This window comes from Gallus gallus, chromosome 4, assembly GCF_016699485.2.
Source record: "Gallus gallus isolate bGalGal1 chromosome 4, bGalGal1.mat.broiler.GRCg7b, whole genome shotgun sequence".
NCBI classification, from domain to species: domain Eukaryota; kingdom Metazoa; phylum Chordata; class Aves; order Galliformes; family Phasianidae; genus Gallus; species Gallus gallus.
In genome coordinates, this window is record NC_052535.1 from 48,105,301 (window position 1) to 48,129,057 (window position 23,757).

Consider the following 23,757-nt stretch of genomic DNA (forward strand, 5'->3'; position numbering starts at 1 on the left):
TTTCTCATGAAAAGCCCAAATTTGTTTGTACAACCATGTTCTGTTGTCTGCATTGGACTGATTCCTTACACATTTGACAGTTGAAAGCTTTCGTCACCTTACTCAGGTAGGTCCTTCAGCTTGGATTTACCAAGTTGTAGCTAAGAGCTCACTGTCACAAATCAAGCTTCCTTAGCTGAGCCCAATTGACACCTTCGGTTCCTAATCCTAGGCAGACCACTAGCAAAAAATTGAGCACCTCACATTGTTATCCTTCATCTTTTTTTTTTCAGCAGATGTTTGATGGGTACTTTGCTACCTCATGTATAACGTGGAAGTTAAGGAAAACTACTGATCAACAGGGGAATCTAGCTAGGAAAACCTTAACAGACAAGAAAAAAAAAATTGAACAGTACCGTGGAATGGTGGAACTAAAAGCATGCTAGAAGAACAGTCATGGGGCTTTGCATAATAATAGAGTGGCTAGTACTGAAATGTTGCATATGACAGAAAACGGTTCTTATAGATTAGAAATGCCATCTACAATCACGTTCTAATTAAGTGGCCTTTCAAATAAGGCATAGCAAACAGTACCATGCATTGTCTGAGATAGCTTCTTTCCAGCTGAGTATTTGTGTTTCCTCAGGCATCCCGGAATAATTCAGTTTCACGCTGAACTTGAGAAATTTAGAAGGATCCTGAAGTTCAATGCTATCGAAGGTTAAATATTTAATAGAACAAACTAAGGCTGTGGTCACAACTATGCAAGCATTTGACTGTATAAGAAGGGATACTCATCTCAGTTGTATTAATGTAAAGATAGTAGCAGGCAACAGAAGATAATTTCATACATTTTATCATTTGGTCATTTTGAGTGCTTTCACCTCTACTTTCTTGCTGAAGCTGTGCTGCTATTTACCTATAGTTAAAAAGTTACAGAACAAAAGTATAGGCCCAAGTTATCTGCTTCTTCTATACAACTGGCTCAACAGGACTTTGCATCTCTCTTGGTTGTCATATGTCTAAACCACCCATCCAAACTCCTGGAATTGAAACTCTGGCATCCTTATTAAGCAGTTCTAATTCACCTACCGATGGAATTTTTCCTGTAAAGTGTGATGCATCTATACAGTGTAAGACCATGACTCCTCGATCTTTTTCTCATGGCAGAGGTAAGCAGATTTTTAACACCCTTTCTCTCTAGCCGTGGCCTTAAGGCTCATACTGAGTCTGCTAAACCTTCCTCACAAATTTCGTAGTTGATTTTTCTTGTTTCCTTTGGCATCCTCCTGCCTTGTCCATATCCTGTCTGAATTGGCAAACAGTGCTGAGCAATTCTTCTGTACGCTTCTAGTTGAGACTAAGAGCATTCTGTTATTACTTAGGTTACTGCCTCCTCACATCTCTCTCTACAATGATTGTCTTATTTGTGGCAGCTTGTTTTGATGTGCTCAGAGATAATTTGCAGTCACTGATTCTACCTGATAGCCCCCCAGTGATTCTCAATGGAACTGCTCCTCAGCCAGCTTGTTCCACAACCTGGGACGATCACCTGTGCACAGAAGCCTTCCCATGCAAACCAAATCTTACACACTGAAGGTCCCTTTTTCTTTTGTTGAGGTTGTTTTGGCCTATATTTTGTCATTCTGTGTGCTTGTGCCATACTTACGTGGAGATGACCTGTGAATTTCAGAAGAGTGCTTTGTATCCTTTTGTTCAGGCTGTTAGCAATTATGCTGAATAATGCTGGAGCAGGAAACGCCTTTCTGTGACTCTTCTTGATATTCTGCTAGTTTGGGTGAAAAATGGCAATGAAGAACATGAAGCAGTGCTCTGTAGGGAAATGTGGAAGCTGAACAACAGGTTTTGAATAGCGTGATCTGGTGAGTGGCAACTCTGCCCACAGCAGGGGATTGGAACTAGATGATCTTTAAGGTCCCTTTCAACCCAAGCCATTCTGTATTTCTGTAATTTCAGAGAAGTCTAAACATTGTTCTTAGGCACACAATTTTTCTGTTGTTGTATTTTGACTTTTTACATCAATGAAAATTTACCTTGGAAGGATATTTGAAGTCATGGAAAAGTGTAATTGGCATTCCCAAATGTGTATCCTGTCAGATGTTACAGATATATAATTTATGCCATGGATGTTCCAATGTGCAATCTTTCCAAAACATCAAAGGAGATAGATGTGCAAAATTATTTACTGTATTTTATTGAACTTCCTATGGTACATTTAATTGCAATTAAAATACTTAACCATCAAAACTTCAGTGAAAAATTCACTTGGAAATAATCAATTGTAATAATTTCTCATTTTACGTCAGAAGGTGCTCATTCTTGTGCCTGGTCTTGTTGGTTTGTAAAGGCAATTTACAAAAGCTTAGTTACTTGCAGCCATAGTGAATGCCAAAGAGTTGGAGAAGTAGAAGTATCTTCAGGAGCAGCAGGCCTTGGGACAAGCAGAGTTCAGAATACAGTCAGATTTGAAATCATTTGCTCATATATAATCTAAAAATTATTGGGTACTTCAAAGACTGACATCTCAAGTTACATGAGGAAAATGAATAGCTGAAAGCCAGATGTATTACTTCAGAAGTACAGAAATTTTTTTTCAAGTTTGCTAGCACGCTATTCACAATCTCGTCTATAGACCAGAAAATAAAAAATTGTTATGCAGTGATATGCGCCAGCTGGGAAGAAACGGAAAGCTGAAATACCATTCCTCTCCACATGATAGTTCTTTGTCTCAGAAATGCTATGTGTAGGCCTGGTGATTTAAACACATGAACCTCTAACAGAAAGTTGTACAACCTGAGGCACGTGGCTATTATGTTGGCTGGGGTGGGACTACTGTTTGTTTCTTGGGAGCTCTGGGATTTTTGTGGTATTTTCCCTGTCACTGAGATACTCTGCAGTTATGAGAACTGCAAGAAACAAAAGGAATATTGTATGAAAAAATATATATATTTTTTTACTGAACTGGAAAATCCCTGGAATTTCTATTTGTAGAGTTTTCTTTTTGTCTTGTAAAACTGTGAATGTGTTACCTAGTTCAAGAAATTAGCTTTTATATTAATTGTCTGAAAAAATGAAGGAATGTTAATTTATGGATGAAAACCATAGATATTCTCACTGTCAAACAGTTTCTATGGAAGTTAAGTCTCGGTCTTTCTCTTATCACCCTAAAAATGTTGAAAATTGTTCATTAAAAAAATTGGGTACAGATAAGTCTCAAAAATCAGGGAGAAAAGTAACCTTTCACAAAGGAAATAATGACGTTCATAGAACGTAGTCCAAATTAGGAGAGTTTCACTTGTTTATGCTGTTGTGCGTACCAGTGCTAAGGAGGAAAGCCGTAACACCATTTTCATGCTGTCGCAGCATTAGACTTCAACCTTTCCTCCCCTTAGAGTCAAATTTTCCTGGAAAAAAAAAAAAAAAGTCTTACAATGGTACATTTTTATTTTAAAAATGCCTGGTTTTCAATGATTGTAAGAAAATGCAGTTATCCAAGATTTTATTATAAAAAACGAGCATGTGCTAAAAAATACTTCGAAAGGTTTTGAAACATTGAACCTAGAAAGGAATTTTAGACTACTGTCACCATCAGAGATGAGAGAAAAGGAAATCTCATCCATTTAAATCAGTTTCTGAAGGAAGACGGGAGGTTGAATACACTTGGTTTCTCTGTAATCTCCTCAAAGGGCTTAATCTAAGAGTCTGGCACGTTTAAGACAGGATCATTTTTTAGTGTAGGAACAGGAAAAATACAGGTAAGCCCAATAAAAATCTCAGTAGGGAGACCATTCTGTTCATGTGTGTAAATCAAGATCTGTCCAGCTAACAGTTCCCTTGGCATCATCAACCTATGTCTAAATAAATAGTGCCTAAAGTACACTCAAAGAAAGCATCACTTTGGAGGGGACCTCAGAAGCACCAGAAGTGTCTGCTTAGAGCCCCCAGTCCTTCCAGAATATGTAAATGGGAATGCAGTTTCTCCCTCTTGCCCAACAGAGCTATTGAGACTGAGAACAGTTTCTCTCACCTACTACAATATGTAATCCTTATGTAGTAAAGTTGCATTAGTTTTTGAGTATCAGTGGTGCAGATTTTACCACTTCAGTCAAATCTGTATATTTCTTTTTACCTTGAATGGTATTATTTAGCTCTCAAGATAGAATTCCGTGGTACTTAATTGTGGCTCCTATATGGATTTGCCAGCATGGTAACAAGATCAGGGCTTTAAAGGGTCATGGAAACATGCATCTTTCTATTCATTACTAAATCTGGACTCAACCTGTGCAGTAGCTTTGAGAGACTTAAGGATTTCAAGTGTTATTGAAGACACTTTGTGCCAACTGTATGTAGAGGTAAATATCTGCCATTTGTGTTTGCAGCTAAGAAGTCTTAACACTCAGATTACTGAAGGGTGTGTATTAACGTCTTCCTGCACCCTCACTCTCCTTAAGTAAAGCGTGTGTTCAATCATGTAGATATACAATTCCTTTGCTGCGCTAAGAGGGCCAGATTTTTATGCATACTTAAAGGTGCATCAACTCATTCTATCATAAGATCCCATCTAGAGAAGTGGTAGTCCTTGTCCCTAGACACCAAGGTTCTATTTAGAGAAGTGCAAAACCTGCCTTTGGCTTGCTGAATTAGACCTATAGCTCTACTTTTCAGGCCCATAGATAAAGATTATGCACCCTGTTGTTCATGATGCCTTAGCTTTGAAATTAAGGGTAAATGCTGTTGCTAAATGGGCAAAGCAAAATTTGTCTTATTTCATGCTGTAATACAATAAGGTAACTGGTATAGCTGTGTAGTAATTATTAGCTCTGCAGTGTAAATAATTTTCCATAGTTAAGCTCCCATCTTTTCTCCTCTGTTAGTGATTTTTCTAAGGTCCCTAACAATATGAACTATTTATTCTAGAAGAAGCTGATTCTGCAGTCTAAAAAGAGGAAAAAAAGGCAAAGGAAATTTGCTTTGAAGTAAGCTTTGCTATTCTGCTGTAATTACAGAAGTATTTATAGAATCATAGAATTGTTTATGTTGGAAGGGACCTTTAAAGGTCATCTAGTCCAACTCCGCTGTAATGAACCAGAATATCCACAGCTACCTCAGGTTGCTTGTAGCCTGGTACAGCCTGACCTTGAATGTCTCTAAGGACAGGGCATTCACCGCCTCTCTGGAGAACCTATTCCAGTGCCTCACCACCCTTACTGTAAAAAAAAAAAAAACAACTTATATTCAAGCCTCTCAGATCTCCCCTGAGCCTTCTCCTCCATGCTGAACAGCCTGAAGTCTCTCAGCCTGTCCACACAGGGGAGGTATTCCATCCCTGGGATCATTTTTGTGGCCCTCCTCTGGATACACTCTAACTGATCCATGTCTCTTCTGTACTGAGGACTCTGTATCTGGACACATTACTCCAGGAGAGGTCTCACCAGTGCAGAGCAGAGGGGCAGGATCATGTCTCTCAACCTGATGGCCACACTTCTTTTGACGCAGCCCAGGATAAAGTTGGTTTTCTGGGCTATGTAGGCACATTGCTAGCTCAAGTCCAACTTGCTATCTACCAGTACTCCCTGAGCCTTTTTCTGCAGGGTTGTGCCTGTTCATCTTGTCCCCCAGCTTGTATTGACAGGGTTGCCATGACCCAGGTGGTCTTGGATTTGTTGAACCTCATGAGGAAATGAGTTCTGTTTCCTGTTCCCATAGCTCCTCATGTTGAAAAGATTCCTTGGCTTAGTAGTTAGTGATTTTTGTCTTCCTCATCTTCTTTTCATTATTTGGGACCAAGCATTCTTTCTGAAAACAAGGCTAGTAATTGCTTAGTTTTAGGAGGAATGTTTAGTCTTGACTCAGTCTTCTCTGGATAAAAGCCCTCTTCCTCTTTTTTCACTTTTTCTACAACTTGATGTTCTCTCACTGTTGTTTTCAGTATTTGTTCAAGATCTAGCTTAACTTGAGCATTGGTAATATCCACATAAGCCCCACACTTTGCTTATCAGTCATTTTTTCTCTTTTTATAGGTTTACTACTTTATTTTTTAGTACATTCAAATCTGCTCAAGGCTGCACCTACTCCTGCATATCTTCTGCCTTGCCTGAGAGGCATCTTAATGAAAATAAATTCTTTCACATCTCAATCCCTGTGTTCATCAATCCTGTTGACTTTAGCAGTCTGTTTTGCTAGTTTCTTTAAATTAAATCTTAAAGAATTGAAAGCCGGTCTGCTCTTTTGCTTGTTTTCCATGAAATCTAGCAAAATTAGCTAGATACTTAACTGTATATCTTAACTGTAAAATGCTATATTTTCCTCTTTGAATCAAAGCTATTTGGAGTTTTAAATATGAAAAGGGGGACTGGTGGAGCCTACAGAGGCTATTTTAGCTACACTTAACCTCAAAATAATGCTGCTTTTAGCTTCAGTAAGAGAAACTGATCTTTCTGAACCGTACCCAATTTACAGGGAGCACTCCAAAGCACCTTGTGGTAGATTTATACTACAAACCTCATCCAGGAGAAGCTTATTTTTATGATCTCTACATGGGAAACTTAAGAAGACTAGCTAGTTAAGAAAGCAACAGAGTATCTAACAATGAACAGGGAGTTTTAGCTTTGACCGCAGTCATCAAAGCAGTGCAAAGTGTAATCCTGAGGGCACTGGGATCCTCAGGAGGAAGGCTTGTGGGTTTGCATCAGGGTATGTGTCTAGCAGAGTTAGACTTTGTCCCTAGCTGGCAATGGGGTTTCTTTGTGTACTTCCCAGTGAGGTTTGGTTAGGAAAGAAAGTTCTGGGTGGGGAAAAAGTTGAAGCTTGCTATTTCTTGCCTTTTTCTCTCCCTGCATCAGGTTTCTTCTAAAATGAAATTTCTTGAGAACTAACTTTGTAGCATCATCTGTGTTTGCTTCTATAGGAGTGTGTGGTCAAATAGAACATAGCCATCACTGAAGTTTGTGCGGACACAGTTGAGCTGTTTTGGTTCTTAGGGTCACAGGCATGCTATGTTTAAATGATTGTTTCTAGTCTTTGTTTTTCTCTTGCTAGATTTCTTTTGTTATTCTTTTGTTATTATGATAGGGAGGAATCACTTCTCTTTTAAGAAGAATTAAATACCCTAAAATCTGGATGTAAAAAAAAAAAAATCACAAATAATCTCAAAATTCGGAGAAGATCGCGCTTTAGTTGAGGTTCAGTTCAGCTGATCCCTTTGGGCTTGCCTCTTGGCTGGTCAGAGTTTGACACGAGCCATGCAGTAAGTAAACCTTTCATCAGGAAGGATGTGGCAACTAGGTCCCTTGTTTATTTTCTTTGTTTGCTTCTGAAATGAAAAGTCCTGTATTGATGGTGTCAGCTGTCAACGTGAGATTTGTATTTCATTTTGTACTTCAGTGCATGTTCTTGTTTCTTTGGCAGAGCTTAGCAGTACTTTATGTGTTGGTGAGTGGAACTACTGGATAAATTCTCTTTTGTGTAAAATAAAAGTGAAAGTGAGTATGCCAGTGGGAAATGGAATCAACAGGAATCTGAACGATGCAGTGATTGATTTTATTGTCCTAGAAGGTGTAATACATTCCACATAAAAATTATTGCAAATTTTCTCATTGGAACATGATTTCTAAAAGAAAATGAGTGAATGAATGAAATGTTACTTATTTATCCTTCAGTTTTCTGGATACTGCTCTTACTCAATAGGACGTTGAATACCACTATTTCTGCATGCTGCAGGAGTTCTGTGGGAGGTGCAGACAATGTTTCCTCTAAAAATTGCTGAAGATTCGTGTTCTATTCATTGTTTGACCATAAATTGAAAAGTTCTTAAAAAAAAAAAAGAAAGAACTCTACAGATATTGAGCAGGATTTCTGGGTGTGGCCAGATGATCACAGAATGATAGAACCATTCAGATCGATAAAGACCTTCAAGATCATGAAATCCAAAAATCAAGCTGACCAAGAAGTTCTGCATCTGTTGTTAATATTTCTACTAATAAGACAAATCTGTATTTACATTTTCATCTAGATGTCTCTCTTTTATGTGATATCATAATTAAGACAAGCGAATTAGTAAAATTTTTGGTCAACAGAGGACCACCCAGATACCAAATTCTATATCTGAGAGCCTTGTCCAAACAGTTCTTGAACTTTAGCAGGCTTGGTGCTGTGACTGCTGCCCTGGGGATCCTCTTCTAGTTCCTGACCATTCCCTGGTGAAGAACCTTTTCCTCATACCCAGTGTGACCATCCTCCCCTGATGCAGCTCCATGCTGTTCCTCAGATTATGTTGTTGTTACCAGAGAGCAGAGATCAGTGCCTGCCCCTCTGCTCCCCTCAGGAAGATGATGTAGTCTATGGTGGTATGGGAAACATTTGTAGTGCAGCTCATACAGTAGCACCTTTACTGCTCAGGACTTTCTAGACTTTTCTGAGTTCCTGGATATGAAGTAAGTTTTGTGTCCGGAAAGCTTGTGAAGTCAGAAAACCTTCCAAGGAAGCTCCCCTGAAGCTGGAACCAAGCAAAGTAGCAGTCCTTCTGCAGAGAGGATGTCAGCAGTTTCTTTCTCCTTGGAGCATCAACCAGGAAGGATCAGAGTTGGTTCCTTTCTAGATCAGCTGTGTTCTTATAGGTAACTTCCTTACTTATTAAATCAAGACAGTTTTATATGCTTAGCAAAAGAATAACACTGAATGGTATAGAGAAGACAGAAGAGTAAAGATAAAAATAGCGTCTGTTGCAAAATAGAAGTGTAGGCTATGAGTGGAGTGAATGAGAAGCCAGGGGCTGTAGAGAGGCAGTTTACACTGCACCAGAGGGGAGCTTGCTTCATCCTACATCAAGAGATTATCTGCTGGAGAAGAGCTCTGCAGAGAAGGGCCTGGGTGTTCTGGTAGACAACAAGTTGGCCATGGGGCCATCAGTGTGCTCTTGTGGCCAAGAAGGCCATTGGTATTCTGGGGTGCATTTAAAAAAAAAAAAAAAAAGCATGGCCAGCAGGTCAAGGGAGGTGATGGTGATTTTCTCCCTCTACTCTGCCCTGGTGAGACCACATTTAGAATACTGTATCCACTTCTGGGCTCCCCGGTTCAAAAATACGGGGATCTCCTAGAAGGAGTCCAGCAGAGGGCCACAGAGATGATAAAAGGGCATGGAGCATCTCCTGCATGAGGGAAGGCTGAGTAACCTGAGTCTGTTCAACCTGGGGAGAAGAAGGCTGAGGGGGAATCTGATTAATGTTTATACATATCTAGAGGGAGGTGAGAGCCAAGTGGATGTGGCCAGGCTCTTCTCAGTGGTGTTGTGTGTAGTGATAGGACAAGGAGCAGTGGCCTAAAATTTGAACATAGGAAGTTCCATGTGGAAGAACTTCTTTCCTGTAAGGGTGATGGAGTACTGGAACAGAGTAAGGGTGATAGCACTGGTTGCCCAGAGAAGTTGTGGAATCTTCTTCCATGGAGATATTTGAGATCTATCTGGACTCCTACCTGCGTGACCTATTGCAGTGAACATGCATTAACAGGGGGTTGGACACAATGATCTCTTGAGATCCCTTCCAATGCAATTCTGTGAGGTAGTCAGAGTTCTGCCACTGGCCAGTGCTCTTTCCTTCTTACACCTCTGCCCTCCGTCACCTAGACCCTTTTTGCTAGTTATCCTACTGGAACATGGTTGCTCTATGACTTACATGCTGTAGTTTTTGGAGGTACTTGTTCATTTTTTCTATGCTGGTGTTTTTTCTAGACCATTGAGTTTCAGCCTTCACAATTCACAAATCTCTGGAATTTTTCCAGTGCAGGTGTGAACTCTGGTTAAGTAAATGTCAGCCCTCTGATAATGGGCTTTATTTTTTTCTTCTGCTGCCATAATTAAGCGGTTTTGCTTGAGAGAAATGAAAAAGCCTAAATGTTTGCATAGTTCCCGGCACCAGCAGTGCTGGATTCAACCTGTTTCTTCATGTGCAGTGGTATGAGCTGCCTGAGGAGTGTGGACAGCCCTTTAAAAGAGAAAATACGTGTATTGTGTTTCCAGTGACATGATATTCCCCTTTCAAACTGGAAAATGCTTTCTCAGAGAAACTGTGGGTACTGATGAAGAGTATTTTGGATGTATGCTTATTTCCTATTTTCCTATATTTAATCTTTCCCAGAAATTCTTCCTGGTGATGCTAAGAGAACAGAGCATAGGTAGGGAGTTTATTTGCAGCTGTGTCTGATTGCTGCTACTGACTTCCAGTTCTGCCACATCTAGGTGCGTTGAGCCAGAGGCAAGTGCCATGTGCTGCTATGGCCATTCCAGCTGGGTAAGAGCTGGAGAAAACATGGTAATGCTTAGAACCTCTCAAAACGTTATGCCAGATTTACCCTCTTAAGCGCTCTTAGCTATAATCTACAGTATCTTGAGATAAGTAGAGGATGAAGTGGGCATTTTCATCTAAGAAGTCTCCTGCTGTTGCCTAGCCCTAGGAATCTGGTGATATATTTAGTCTTACCCTCCTGCAAAAAGCATGTTATAGTTTCTGTGGATGCTGATCTGTTTTGTTAGAGGTCTCAAGTTTATTACAGGGGGTGGGAGGTGAGGATATGTTCTTTAGCCAGGGTCATGTGGATTTATGACAGGAATTTGTCTTGTGGACTCTCCAGGGTGCAATGGCCATGCCAATGTTATCTGCAGTAACTTCAGTACTGCAGTTGTCTGTGATAACTAATGTTTCTTGTCCTGTACCTGTTTCTCCCTTGTTGTTTTTTTCTTGTTTTTTGTTTTTCCCTCCTGTTTGATAGTAATTGTAGCTTTGAGACAGATATTTCCTTAGCATACCCCCTGTTGTCACCTGCCAAACCTAAACACTTCTCTGCTCCTGGTTCTGCTTTTATTTTTAGATTTGGCTCTTCAAGGTCTGGACAATCATAATTACATGCTTTTTAGTGCCAAGAATCAGTCTCTTGCTGAGCAGTACGATTTTGTAAGTATATTAGTTGAGGAAAGCATCCTTTTAGATGATATTTTTGTTAGTGAAAAATCAAAAGAAAATACTTCATTTTGGGTTAGTTTGAGATGAATGTCTTTCTGGGACTGAGGTATTGTGGTTATCATTGAGCTGTAGTTGTTAATGTTCCTGTTTCTTCTTAAAGCTTATCACCTGGATTCACTGAAGTCCCCAGTGTTTGCCATAGCAATGACATACGTCTCTAGTGGTTATTCCTGAAGACCTGCAGAACAGAAATTATCTCTAATAGTACCTCATACAGCAAAGGCAGTATCACAAAAGGGCAATAGCAAGATTATATGGACAACCTTAAAGGTGCATTGCCTAGATTTTGAGTGCTTGACTCTAACAGAAGTGTTTGTCATTTCTATAGCTTTATTTTTAGCACTGTAATTCTGTGACGCAGCACTACATAGACACTTCTGAATGAACAGCAGAGACCATTTGGCTGTCATGGCTGATAAATGCAGACTCCAGAAAAACAGACCCAATTCCTCGTTCAGACATGTTGGCATCCTCAGAGTTAGTTTATTCCCAGTTGTTTTTCAAAGTGGTGCAATATTTGTAGCAGTTTTCTTTCCCTGCCCCTTGGTTTCTCCTCATCCTAAATTGGCTTTTCAGTTCACCTGTTTTTCTGCTCTTTTGAGTTTTCCTTTTACAGCTGATTGCACCAGTTTTCTGAAAGCTTCTCATTTACCTTCAGCTTTTGCAACCATCTCTTCCTCTTTTCAGATGCTCAGTCCCAGTCCCTTACTGCCAGTCAGGGTTTCAGCTTTCTGTTTTACAGCCTCCTTAACTTGTCAAGAATGAATCTCACTGCTGATTCCTCACTTTCAGAAGATATCAGAAGATACTGCCATATAGTTGCTAATTTCTCTATAGATTTAACCAAGTGTGTTGCACTGAAGAATTTTTGTTTCTTTTCCTTTAAAGACAATGGAAACTTTTTATCTTCTGAACTACCAAAGTGAAATTGAGCTTCATTCCAGAACAATGCTGCTACTCTTTGAAAAAGTTGTTCAAATCTGACTTCTTACTTTTAAAGGGGGAAGCAAATGTGTTTTTTGTAATAAACTCTATTTCCAATTTTCAGAAACAATGGAACGTTATTTCTGAAGCCCCACCTGCAGAAAAACAACAAAAAACAAGCAGCCTGAGGTAGACGCCTGGCAAAGGAATTTCTGGCAAACCAGTTAATTTGGCAAAGCTTTAAGTAATTGAAAGCAAGATCTTATAACAAGACATGTCAGACAACTTAAAGCATTGGTGTTACTGCCAGTTCCATCTACATTATTTAGCATTCTCTTCATGCTGTTCTGACCTTGCTTTTTTTTTTTAATGAATCTAGATTTTTGCCTTCCCTACTGGCAGGGCCTTTGTTTTCAATGTCAGAATAAAAGGTATTTTGAAAAGCATTAGCTTGCCTCTGGCAAGCATCCTCTCCAAAAAAACAAATGTAATGGCTAAATTATATTGTAAACAGAACCAGTTGGTACCATACCAACTTGTTCTTGTTTAGATGTGATAAACATATGGAAATCATTATACAACCAAACACCCGGTTCCACAAACAGAACAAATGCTTCCCCATATCTTCACAGGTGGAGACTTACAGCAAGATGTGGAGCATTTGTTTCCAAAACCAGTTACTCAGCTGTTCTTCAAGTTCCCTTTGTGATGCAATTATGAGTGGAAATCTTCACTTCTTTTTGTGAAAGCTTTTTCCCACCTCGTGGAAATGTTCGCCAGAATGGTGCCCTGTTAATATTTTTAATAACATTTTATCATTTCATGCTCTTTCAAAAGGGATTTCATTTGTTTGGATAATAAGAATATTTTGAATTATGCTATGGAGATGTTTTTTGTATTCTTAAAGAGAGCTTGGGGATGTTTCTTTTCTATTTCTGTGATAGAAGACAATATCACATTTAGAGGTGTGCTTTCCCTAGGGAGATGAGCATCCTAGTGGAAAAAGCAGCTGACTGTGGGTGACTTAGAAGATCTAATTTCTTTTCTTGCTTACAAACAATTTCCCCTTCCTTATACTTCTATTTCCTTCATTAGTAGCACAGATTGGGATGCATTTCCTTAACTGCTTTAATAACTGCAGTACATGAAGAGTCACTTTGCTTCATCTTCCTCTGAAGTGTTTTTCCCTATCATTTATTAGATGTAAGTAGACATAATTTAGTGAAGGGATCTGTCAATGCTTTAAATAATAGGTTTATACTGGGCATGTGCCCTTCATTGTTTGAATTCATTTTTAGAGATAGCTTTAATCCTTCCGGATCAAGATAAAGAGTTCTCCTGAGCCTATATAGTCAGCTTGGGCTATTTAACAGTCACTTAATCAGACACCGTAAATATAGGCCCAGAGACCAAGATTGGGAGCACGAGCAGTAAATGCAGTCTTTTCAACTTATCTGATCTCATGTACAAATTACTAGTGTTGTTGATGTGAGAGTGAGTACATTTGGCACACTTCCTGCTGAGTCTCTGTTGCTTGATGTATATTTGCTGGCACAGTAAGCTAACATCCTTGTCTGTAACAGTGCACAGGCACTGTGTCTCCAAGATCACTTGGTTCACCTTTGCATCCCACCTTTTTTTGACCCTTCTTGTGGAAAACTGCTGTGACAGGGACCTGATGTGGTGAGATTTTTCCTATCAGGAGCCCCAGCAGAGGTTTAGAGCAGATATATTTCATGTCAGAGCAGAAGGGTAGGTGGCACTGAGATACAGATATAAATAATCTGTATTGGTGTGTTTGGGAGTTTGGGTTGTAGCCCTGATAAGGGGCTATGTGGGCTGGAATAAGAAAGGCTGGGAGCACATTGGTCTGGTTGATGGTGTGCAGTAGAGAGGAGCTTGTGTACAGAGGCTATGGTTGCAGGATGTCTGCTGTGGGCTCACAAACTGCTTAAGAGTAGCAGTATCTGAAGGAAAGAGAAGTCTTCATTTTAGTGTAAGGAAGATAGGGGGATCTGTGGGTTGGTTGAAGCTGGGAAAAAACAGAAATATTGTTGTGATGTTGCAGCTAATCTTTTGCATATGAAAGAGTCCTAAGATTGGGCTGAATTTTTCCAGTGCTGTTAGGAGAGCCAGGCCTTTGTCTGATCTAACTTCTTACTGGGGCTGAGCAAGTCATCTCTGTCTCCAAGGTGCTCTTAGTGCTCTTTACTCTGAGATACAGGCTCATGCAGAGCCTTCTGTATATAGAGAGACTGTTCTGCTCTTTTTATGAATTAGGTTTTTGAGATGCTGCTGTTTGTCTGTCTCACATGTCCACCTCTGTTTTTTTTTTTAAGGTAAGTTTCATAGCATGAGAATTCCCATTAATAGAGAGGAACCAAATGCATGGAGAGGCTTCCGTATACCTGTAGGAGTGGGGTGGAATAAATAGAAACAGATGCTTGTAGTTATTTACCTAGATCAGTACTTAGAGGATAAATATTTTTTTTTTCCCCAAGGAGGTTAAAATAATACCTCTTTCCAAAAGCAGTAGGTGTACCTGCTTCCTCATTTGCTTTGGGTCAGATTCCTAAAACATGGAAAGAAATGTACTTACTGGCTGCTTGGGACAGGGTCTAAGGCTTTTTGGTTGTCAAATGTTGGTTGTCACCCCATTGCTGTTGGTGCCCTTCAGTCTTGGACTCCTGTGCACTGCTGCATTAGTAGCCCCTGTGAGTGGTGGTAAGTTTACTTACGGGAGTCTCCATGCACTGTTTCTCTGGGTGAAAAGCCCCTTTTTTGAAGTTGACTATTTCTGTTGATGCTTTATTCTCATTGTCAACAAAGAGCCTGTAATAAGTGCTTAAATGTATTACGCATCCATTTGACTGTAGGACAGAATAAATTATCTGAAAATTGTTGAAAATAGGATAGATAGAAATTACATAATTTGCGTCTGTTTTTCCATTTTGCCTGAAAATAATCACTAATATACTCCATCTTTCAGATAGATGAGCTTCTGACTAATGAATTCATGCCAATAAAAATCCTGAAGCAACCTTTTGATCTCTGTGGAACCTCTTACAGAGTAGAAATGTAATCACAGACTTAGTTTAGCTGGATTGGTGTTTCTGTGCTGTGCTTGACACTCATGCCAGGATTCTCTCACAAGCTTTTCTCTGTCAAAGCTGTGCTTCCTTCACCATCATAGTGCCATCCGAAATCTGTATCAATAGGTGGAGATTTTTAACATTGGGACCTGTCATAAGGAAAGTATAGCGGTAACTAAGAACAGTATTACACTACAATGTATTAGCCAGCATGGATTTGAGAAATGAATTCAACCCCATTCAACATAGGCAGACCAACTACTACCAAGTTTTATCACCTCGTTTTCAATTTCAGTAGTTGGAAGACTTCTATTAAAATGCATTTGGAGTTATGTTCTGTTTGGGTTCTGTTGGTTTGTAGATTCTACTGCTCATGAAATCTAAGTATAAACCGTGTGAATGAGATGGATTTAGGAAAGTATTTATTGTCTTTATGAAACTTAAGAGCTCCTCCAAGCAATCTCATGACAAGCAGTGGCAGCTAGAAATCCTCAGCCACGAATCATTTGATTATACTGTAGGCAGCATCTGCTACAAGACTTCGGAAATTTGGGCTTAAAGGAGGCTGACACGCAGAAAGGTGTTGCAGGGGATTCATCAGCAGTCGTCTTAATTTTTCTTTGCATGTCACGCGGTGGGATATGCATGTCTTTGGTAGTAACCAGATTAGTGAAGATAAAAAAAAAAAAATCCCTCTTTTATTTTAGTCTGCAGGAAGTATTTTGACAGTCAGGGAATGTAACATCAAGTGAAAACAGTTTGGTGGTGGGAACAGTATGTCCTCGGATATGAGAGTAGTTGATAATGGCTGCATGGCGATTGCAGGGTGCTTTCAGACATGATTCTTTCCTTTGCAACCTTTATCTTGCAAACTGTTTCTGGACCAGTCTATTCTCATGTGAGTAATCCCTTTGTTGTAGCGGGGTTTATCTTGCAAGTAGGACTGATTCCTGCCTGGATCAGGCTCTTCACTTGTAGTGTTTGTGCTGAGCTGGATTCAGGATAGGATGTACCTCAGCGGCGCTGGGGGTTAGAGGCAACCCCAACTTTTGCCTCTGTGTCCTTTGGCAATGACCTTGTAGGACAGTGCTGCTCTGCTGTGCTGCCTGTGGTAGGTGCTGCAGCTATAACTGCACTTTCTTTTTCCTCCTGGACAAGATACTGTCTGAAATAAGCATAAGCAGGAGGCAGGTAGCTCTTTGGCACCCTGGTAAACAAGAGCAGGGCACCGAGCAAAGCCACCTGCAAGAGCACAGTGAACAAGTGAGCTTCCCTTTGGGAAATGCAGATTGATCTTAGGGAGAAGGAGACTCGAAGGAAAGGAAAGCTGCTGGGCCAACACCGGCTGAAATCCTTCATGCTGTGTACTAGAGGGGCTCAGAGTTGTGTATGGATACTGATGCTGAAATACGCTAACGATTAAGTGAGAAGGGAGAAAGTTGTTTTGGAATGGGCTTTGAGCTAATCTTTGCTGAGGAGAGAATTAGTCTTTTTGAGGGAGAAAGGGAAGAGGAAAGCGAGTGCAAAGTTTGCTCTTTGTCACGAGATTTTGTTGTTGTTTGTGTGTTGTGAGCTTTTTATTTTGTTTTCTGTAAAAGAAATGTTTTCAAATTTTCAAATGTTTTGCCTGAAAAATTCAAACCAGCTCTGCAGCTTACAGTAACTTTTGCAGAGACTTTTGCTTAGCATACACTGGATTGAGCTTTTCATATACCAGACATCTCTAATAGTGTTTTAGTCTCCAGTGGCGTTTTTCTTGGCAATTCTTTCTTTGATAAAGCAAAGCAAAATTGTCATTGTTGCCTTCACGCTGTGTAGAGCAGTGCCTTGATTTCTGGCATTTGAAGTCACCTTCAAAACGGGGCTCTTAAGAAAAACTGATTTCTGAGTGATACATAGTATACACAACTATTTGAAGATACAAATGACCTCCACTTAATTAGCTGGCTGTAGATAATGAGTGCTAGCTGTATCATACCAGTACGTTTTATTTCTGTAGGAATAGTTATCATTAGACATAAAAAGTCACACAATTCTGTAAAATCAGCTCATTTTTCTCTGCTTGCAAAACTATACCAGAAGCATCCATTCATATATTTTCAGTTAAGAACTGCGTGAAGGTCCATATGTGCAGCATCATGCAATGCTTTCAGTTTAATTAAAGTGTTCTCACAAAAGGTCAAGCTAGTGACCTGAGTAGAAAGTATCAGTAGTAGAAGTAGAAATGAATGCTAAAATAAGATCTAAGGTTGAGAGCCATCTCATATGCCTCATATTGAACATCATGCATTGACCTTCCAGGAGTATCATGTATTCCTGCTGTGAGGAGGAAGACAAAGGAATTGTACGTTGTCTCTGTCTGAACAGCACTGTAGGAGTGTGAACTGTTTTTCAATAAGCTGCTTCTGGTAATAGTGCTCCACGATGAGACTGGCAGTTAATCAGTGTCCAGCTGTCCTACATTTTGGGTTTTCCCTTGCAAGTCCTTGCTGGGTGCTGGTAGTAGTTGGTATTCTGCTGGTAATAGTAGGTTTGCTGCATTTTTCTCATGCATAGCTGAACTGGATGTGCGAGGCAAGAACAATGACTTCCAAGTGTTCTGGCCTCTCTGTGCATGTATATATCAATTTTTCACAGACTGTCAGACCAGTGTGATTTCTTGTAGCAGCCACGTGCACGTGCTTCATCTGTGTATACGCATATTGAGCAGCTTGGCTGGATTTCTGCAAAAAGAGATAGCAAACACACCTGTATTATATAGGTACTGAGTCACGTTGAAAAGAGCGCATGGAAATAGCAAGATAGTTTCATGGCATGGTATTTTTCTTATGCTGATGTTCTGAAAGATTGCTACTCCTTTTTGAGCACGGAGATGATGTATCAAAGCCTAGGTGAGTCAAGTCAAAACATAAGAAGGGTACGCTTTTCGGAAAAGTTTGTCTGTGTGTGTGAGAGAGAAAAAGAAATAGCAGATTAGGCTTCAGGAGCCCAGGGGGTGAGGGACTCTATGCCTGCAAAGAAGAAATATAGTCTACCAGAATTCTGAATCTCTTACGTGGGTAAGCTTGCCATTAAAACCAGGGGAAATGTGGATATTCTCTCTGGAAATCAGGCTGCATCCTGGAACATTTGCATGTAGAATTGGACCATTAAGTCCACTCACTCCAATTTGAAGCACTTTATAGCCTTGGTCAAACATATGACAGTAACTCTTTAAGATCTTAGTCTTTATTAATTGTATGACAGTTTTAGGAATATTGTAGCCCAAGTAGGAGAGAACTAGGCCTGAGAGACTTAATTAATGAAATGCTTTGTTGCTTGGTGAAAAAAAATGAATTATAGCGGTATAAAGGCAGATGTAGCAGTTTGCTATTTGACCCAGAAATGTAGCTCTCTGTTAACTGGGAGGTACAAGGATGTAAAGACTTCTTAGGATGAAATACATGTAGACTGAATTTAAAGACCATTGCAGTACCAAATGTTTGGAAAGTTGGATTTGTGTGTATTATGGATTATCATAGCTTCACTGTATGGCATTACAGTGCTGACGAAGTAATGCATGTGGTGAGTGGTTGGTTAACAGAAGGTTACAAAAACGTGGTTGCAAGGTATGTTTACTCCGTGAGCTATGAAAGTGGTAAGATGAAAGGTAAATATTCTGTCACAGTTCTAAGTACAGGCTTTGACTTTTGTGGCCCAGGACAGCAACTGCAGCCTACAGTTGTGCTGGCAAGGATATCAAGATAGGTGAACACAGCAGCAGAGCCCCTCAATCTCAGTGCCATTTCTCTAGAGACTGGCAACACTTCAAAATTCCTCTGATGGAGTCTCCTTCTCTGAGCATGCGTTAAGCCTGGATTTAGTTTTGCATTTTTTTCCCATGTTCAGATTACTCGTTTCTTTCTTGATCCTTCTTAGTCTCTTCTAAGTGTTCTTGGCTAAGGTACTGCACTTTCACATCTTGACTTCAGTCTTGTGGGTCAGGAGGTGGTTTGTGTTGTTTCTACCAGTGCTGTTTTGTTATCCTTTGTTTTCTTGAGTCTTTTTTACAGCCAACCAAATTTACTGCCTCCTCCTTGTTGCTATTTTCTTCTTTATTAGATTCCCTTCCCCCCAGCCCTTCCCCCATGGCTCTTCATTTTCCATTGTCTTTTTTCTTTATTTCTCCCCTAAGATCCTGAAACAGCTCTGGGAAGATGAAGCATTCAATCTTATTTTCCATCTCCAGCTAGCACTTTATTAATAACCCATATTTATTTAGCATCTGGAGCCTACCAAACATACACATTCATACATACAAAGCCAGTCACCAGTGTTTGCTGTCAGGATAATGTCTTCCCAGAGGCTTACCTCCTTCTGCCAAGCCTAGCTAAATGCTTCTTTGTGGAAAGGAAAGAAAAGGCTGCTCTTGTTGAATGATGTTTATGCTTCAGCGTCTCCCTGAAGAAAAATGAACATGGGTCAGAAATGATCCTAGACTCTGCTATTCCTGAGGCAGAATACACTAGTAAGAGTACTGTATTTGCAAGGTGAAGACATGAGTTAGAGCTGGATGCACAGCCAAGGTTGCAGGGTCCAGGAACATGGACTAATGCAGGGAAATATTGTGGAGTGGTGCATGGACCTCCCAGTCACCCAAGGAAGTGCCCAGGACCTGGCTCTGCCAGGACAGGGAGGCTCCTGGGTTGCACCTGACTACTCCCCATCATACCACAATAAGGGTAAGGTACAGTCTCCTTCATGCTGCTGTCCAAATCTGTGTTGATATCCAGAGCACAAGGAAGCTGGCTGTGCTGGGGAAATGCAGTCTTTTCACTGTGTGACAAACCATGAGGAAATGTCACCAACTTCATTTATATGGCAATGTTTGCTTGGGATTCCGTGGGTGACTAGGTCCAGCCTGAATACTCACAAGGAGTACTCAGTGATGAAGCATAAGTAGTAGCAGCATCAGGGCTGACTTCAGGCATATCAAATGGGCTCTTGCTCAGGCCCAGAGCCCAGGAGCTTGCCACAACTGCCTATACTAATTTGCTGTTTCTGCTATTAAATAAACCAAATCTCCTGGTCTCTGAAAGCTGGACTAGCAGAGCTCCTGGAGGAGGTGGTCTGAGCCATGAAGGAGCTCAGACAAATAATCAGGAAAGCATTGTCAGGTGTTGGGCAATTGATACATGCTTTATCACTCCTTTAGAGGTTATATCTGCTATATGGAGCAGAGAAAGTCTCTTCCTTTGTTTATGAAACTGTAAAATAAGAATCCCTAATCTCATCTGAGGCTGGAACACCTTCCAGTAGTTTCATCTAGATTCCGCTGGTTTCAACAGGCTTTAAATGGTAGGTTTCAAAGCTGCCTGGTTTGTGAAGTTGAATTCTGTTATTTTCCAAATGTCACTGAATGCATATTCTTTACTGTGAGTTACTGTTGAGAAAGTGGAGTTAGAGAAACGTGCTCTGTCTAGACAAAGGGCTTTCTGTTCTATTCCTCCTTCCCATTGTTTGTTTTCAGTTTTGATTGTAAGTAGTCTTGATAGAGACCAAAAGAAAAAGGGAGATGGGGAGGTGATGTAGTAAAATGTAATCAAACCTTAACTTGCAGTGAAAAGTATAAGGGAGACTTCTTTCAAGCAACCCTGATGACCCAAGGATTAAAATAGTCTCATTCTTATGTGAAACCCGTATTTCGATTCGAATAATCATGTACAGGTTTACTCAATTCATTGCAAAAGTCACTTGACATCTGATTTGGGTGGGCTTAAATTCTTAGGGAAACTTTTCTTTCTCTTGGACGTAGATTGGGTGTCAATAGAAAGCAAATCAGGGTTGAAACAATGCAGAATAAAATGAACAAATAAAATAAATAAATTGAATATGTGTGTTGTGAACAAAGCATACTTGTGCTGGAGCAGTAGGACTTTCCAGTTTGATGTGGGCCTGTCTTGATTGTGCTAAAGTCAGTAGTGAACCTCAGTGAGAGAAGCAGTTAGATATAGCTGAGCCCATCTCTTTTCCAAAACATGGCAGTCAGCAAAGGGTTCTCCACAGCAGCCATATATGTATTTTGTGCATGTTCCTGCCTGAGATGTAGTTTGCAAGTTTCAAGAAATGATTCATCCTTTTCTTGATTCTCCCATCAGTGGAAGATTTATCGTAACAGCCTCTTGGAAACCATTCCGTCTCAGTAATGGGACTGTATTATCCTCATAGTCATCACGTGATAATCCTACTGGAAAACAAGGGAGTGTTAAACAGTGAGGTAGTGTTGGCACTGTAAAATGGCTACAATATTTTTATCCATAAAAAAAGAGCTTTCAGCATCTATTATTACTACCAGAGTTCTGTTACACTTTATAAATTGTATGTTCTGCAGCCTTATCCATTGTCCCTCTGAGTTAAAAGCAAAGATTTACACTGACTTCAGGGATGCTTACAGGGAAAACTATGTGAATCTTGAGCATGTAGAGCAATCCTGTCCAGAGCCTAAACTGAAGGTCTGCTCTTTGAAACACAAATGCTGAATTCTTGTGTGCATGTTATGCATTTTCAGCTCTGCCCATGAACTGCTGTGCAAAGATGTGCCATTTTGGCTCTCTGCAACCTTCAACTGTTGAGGAATTGTTTTTTAATTACACTGCTTTTTTGTATATGGTTTAAAATACATGGAAAAATCAGCTGTTTTTCTGTACGGGTATGATATTTTAGTTTTCTGTAGTGCATTCACATCTCTTTTGTGCTTGCAGGCATCTTGTTGCCTATACTCCAAGGAAGCACGGTCACAATACAGGAAAAAAAGATGTTCAGTTATTCTCTGCCTGGTATTTTGTGTGTGTGTGTGCTTTTGTTTCTGTATGGTATACTCTGCAGAAGGGGAATCATTAGAAACACATCTGAAATTCTGTGGAATGAATGAAGCTGCAAGCATTAGGGCAGCTTACAAAATTGTACACAAATGCTTAACTGAGTTTGACATTTTGGAGGACAGTTTCATTAGTATAATTCTTATTGACACTGCTAGATCCAAATTAATAGCTTCTATAGTAAAGTTGGTGTCACCTGTCAGTTTCTATTGTGTTGAGTGTATTCAGACTGTATTGTTTCTCTGTCATCTGAGATCCTGAAGCCCTCGTCTGTGTTAAGTTTCTTAATTTTTGAGTTATTGTGGTTTGCTATTTATGTTTTTCTTGTCAGTCACATATAATTTAACCAACATGACCTTGATAAGATTTCCAGATGGGGAAATGCAGATTAAAAAAGAAAAGGAATCACTTTGAGTACTTCTTAAATTTACAGTGTTGCTATTTGTCTTGCAGCAAGTCTGCATAAAGTGGGCTCTGGAAATGTAAAATCTTTCATGAAACAAACAAACAAAACCTTGTTTTTTTAGCTAGGGGGACGTTCCTGATTTTCTGTGAATGAGTCTAGAAATACTCATCAGAGCTCCATAGATGTGTTTCAGTTGTTGACACATCCTAACAAATTGAGAATTCAGGCACAGGGATCACATTTAGGAAATAGGCACATGACGTCAGCCTTTTAGCACATACGCAGAATGATGGCATTATCATAATTTTCCTACTGAGAAGGATTATTTTTTTTAAATTTCTTTAATCCATAAAATCTCTGAACCAGGAAACAAGTGCTCATAGATTTCATTGCAAGCCATTAAGGAATTGGAGCTCAACAAGCAAGACATCTAGAGATCCCACAATTCCTTCTAGTTATCTGTAAAGGGGGTAACTGCATTTAGCATTATTAATAAACTTTTTACATTCTATCTTGTATTATATTCTGATGGGAGCTAGATCCCTGAACGTGTAAGATGCCTTATGATTCTTAACCTGCAGGTCCTGTTGTAGGATTCATGCAGTGGAGATTTTCAGACTGTTTTAAAGTCTCTCATAACAATCTGAGTGGTTATGGTGTGAGGGCTTTTGTGTGTGTGTGTGTATTTAAAAAAAGAAACAGTTATTTTATTAGAGGTGTTTGTTTTTGAAGACAAGGCAAACAAAAAGCAATGGACAATAATGAAAGGAAATAGCAGATAATCATAATTGGCCACACAAAGTTCACTGAGCATTCAGTGATTGAATTTTTTCTCAACAAATTGTCTGTAATAAATAATAAACAAATTTACAGTCTTGTAAAAGGAATATTTAAGCCATTGTGATCTAATTAATGTTTGCTATTTCCACATGGCAGAATCCAGTGTGATTTGCGTCAGCCCAGTTTCTGCTTTATTACCAACTTTTCAAGGTAGCAGAAGAGAACTATACCATGTTCAGCTTGCAGAGCTGGGAGCATGGCTAAGTGGTGACCGTGAAAGCATTCCTGAGTGGAATTGCACTGTGGACACTGCTGCCTAGACAGAGGTCTGGCAGTATCCAGCAATCAGCTAGAAAGTTGTTAAAGAAATTCACCTTAGGCAAAGGGAGCAAGTTGAGGAAGGTGAGGGCGTTTGACAATGGAAGGACCTCCAAAGGGGTGATAAAATATTCTCCGTTGGAGAAAAAACAACAACAAAAGACACAGTGTCTCAAATCAAGATCAGTTGTTTGGCAGCAATGTTTCTTGAATTGCTGATGGGTTATGTTTTTGAGTGAAATCCCATGGCGTTACAGCAGATCTCATGAGTCACCATCCCTATGGCCTTGTAATCTAACAATGAGTTGAGTCTTCCAGCTTTCTAAGCAGACAGCTGCTCCTTTCATTTATGCAGGGGAGGTGTT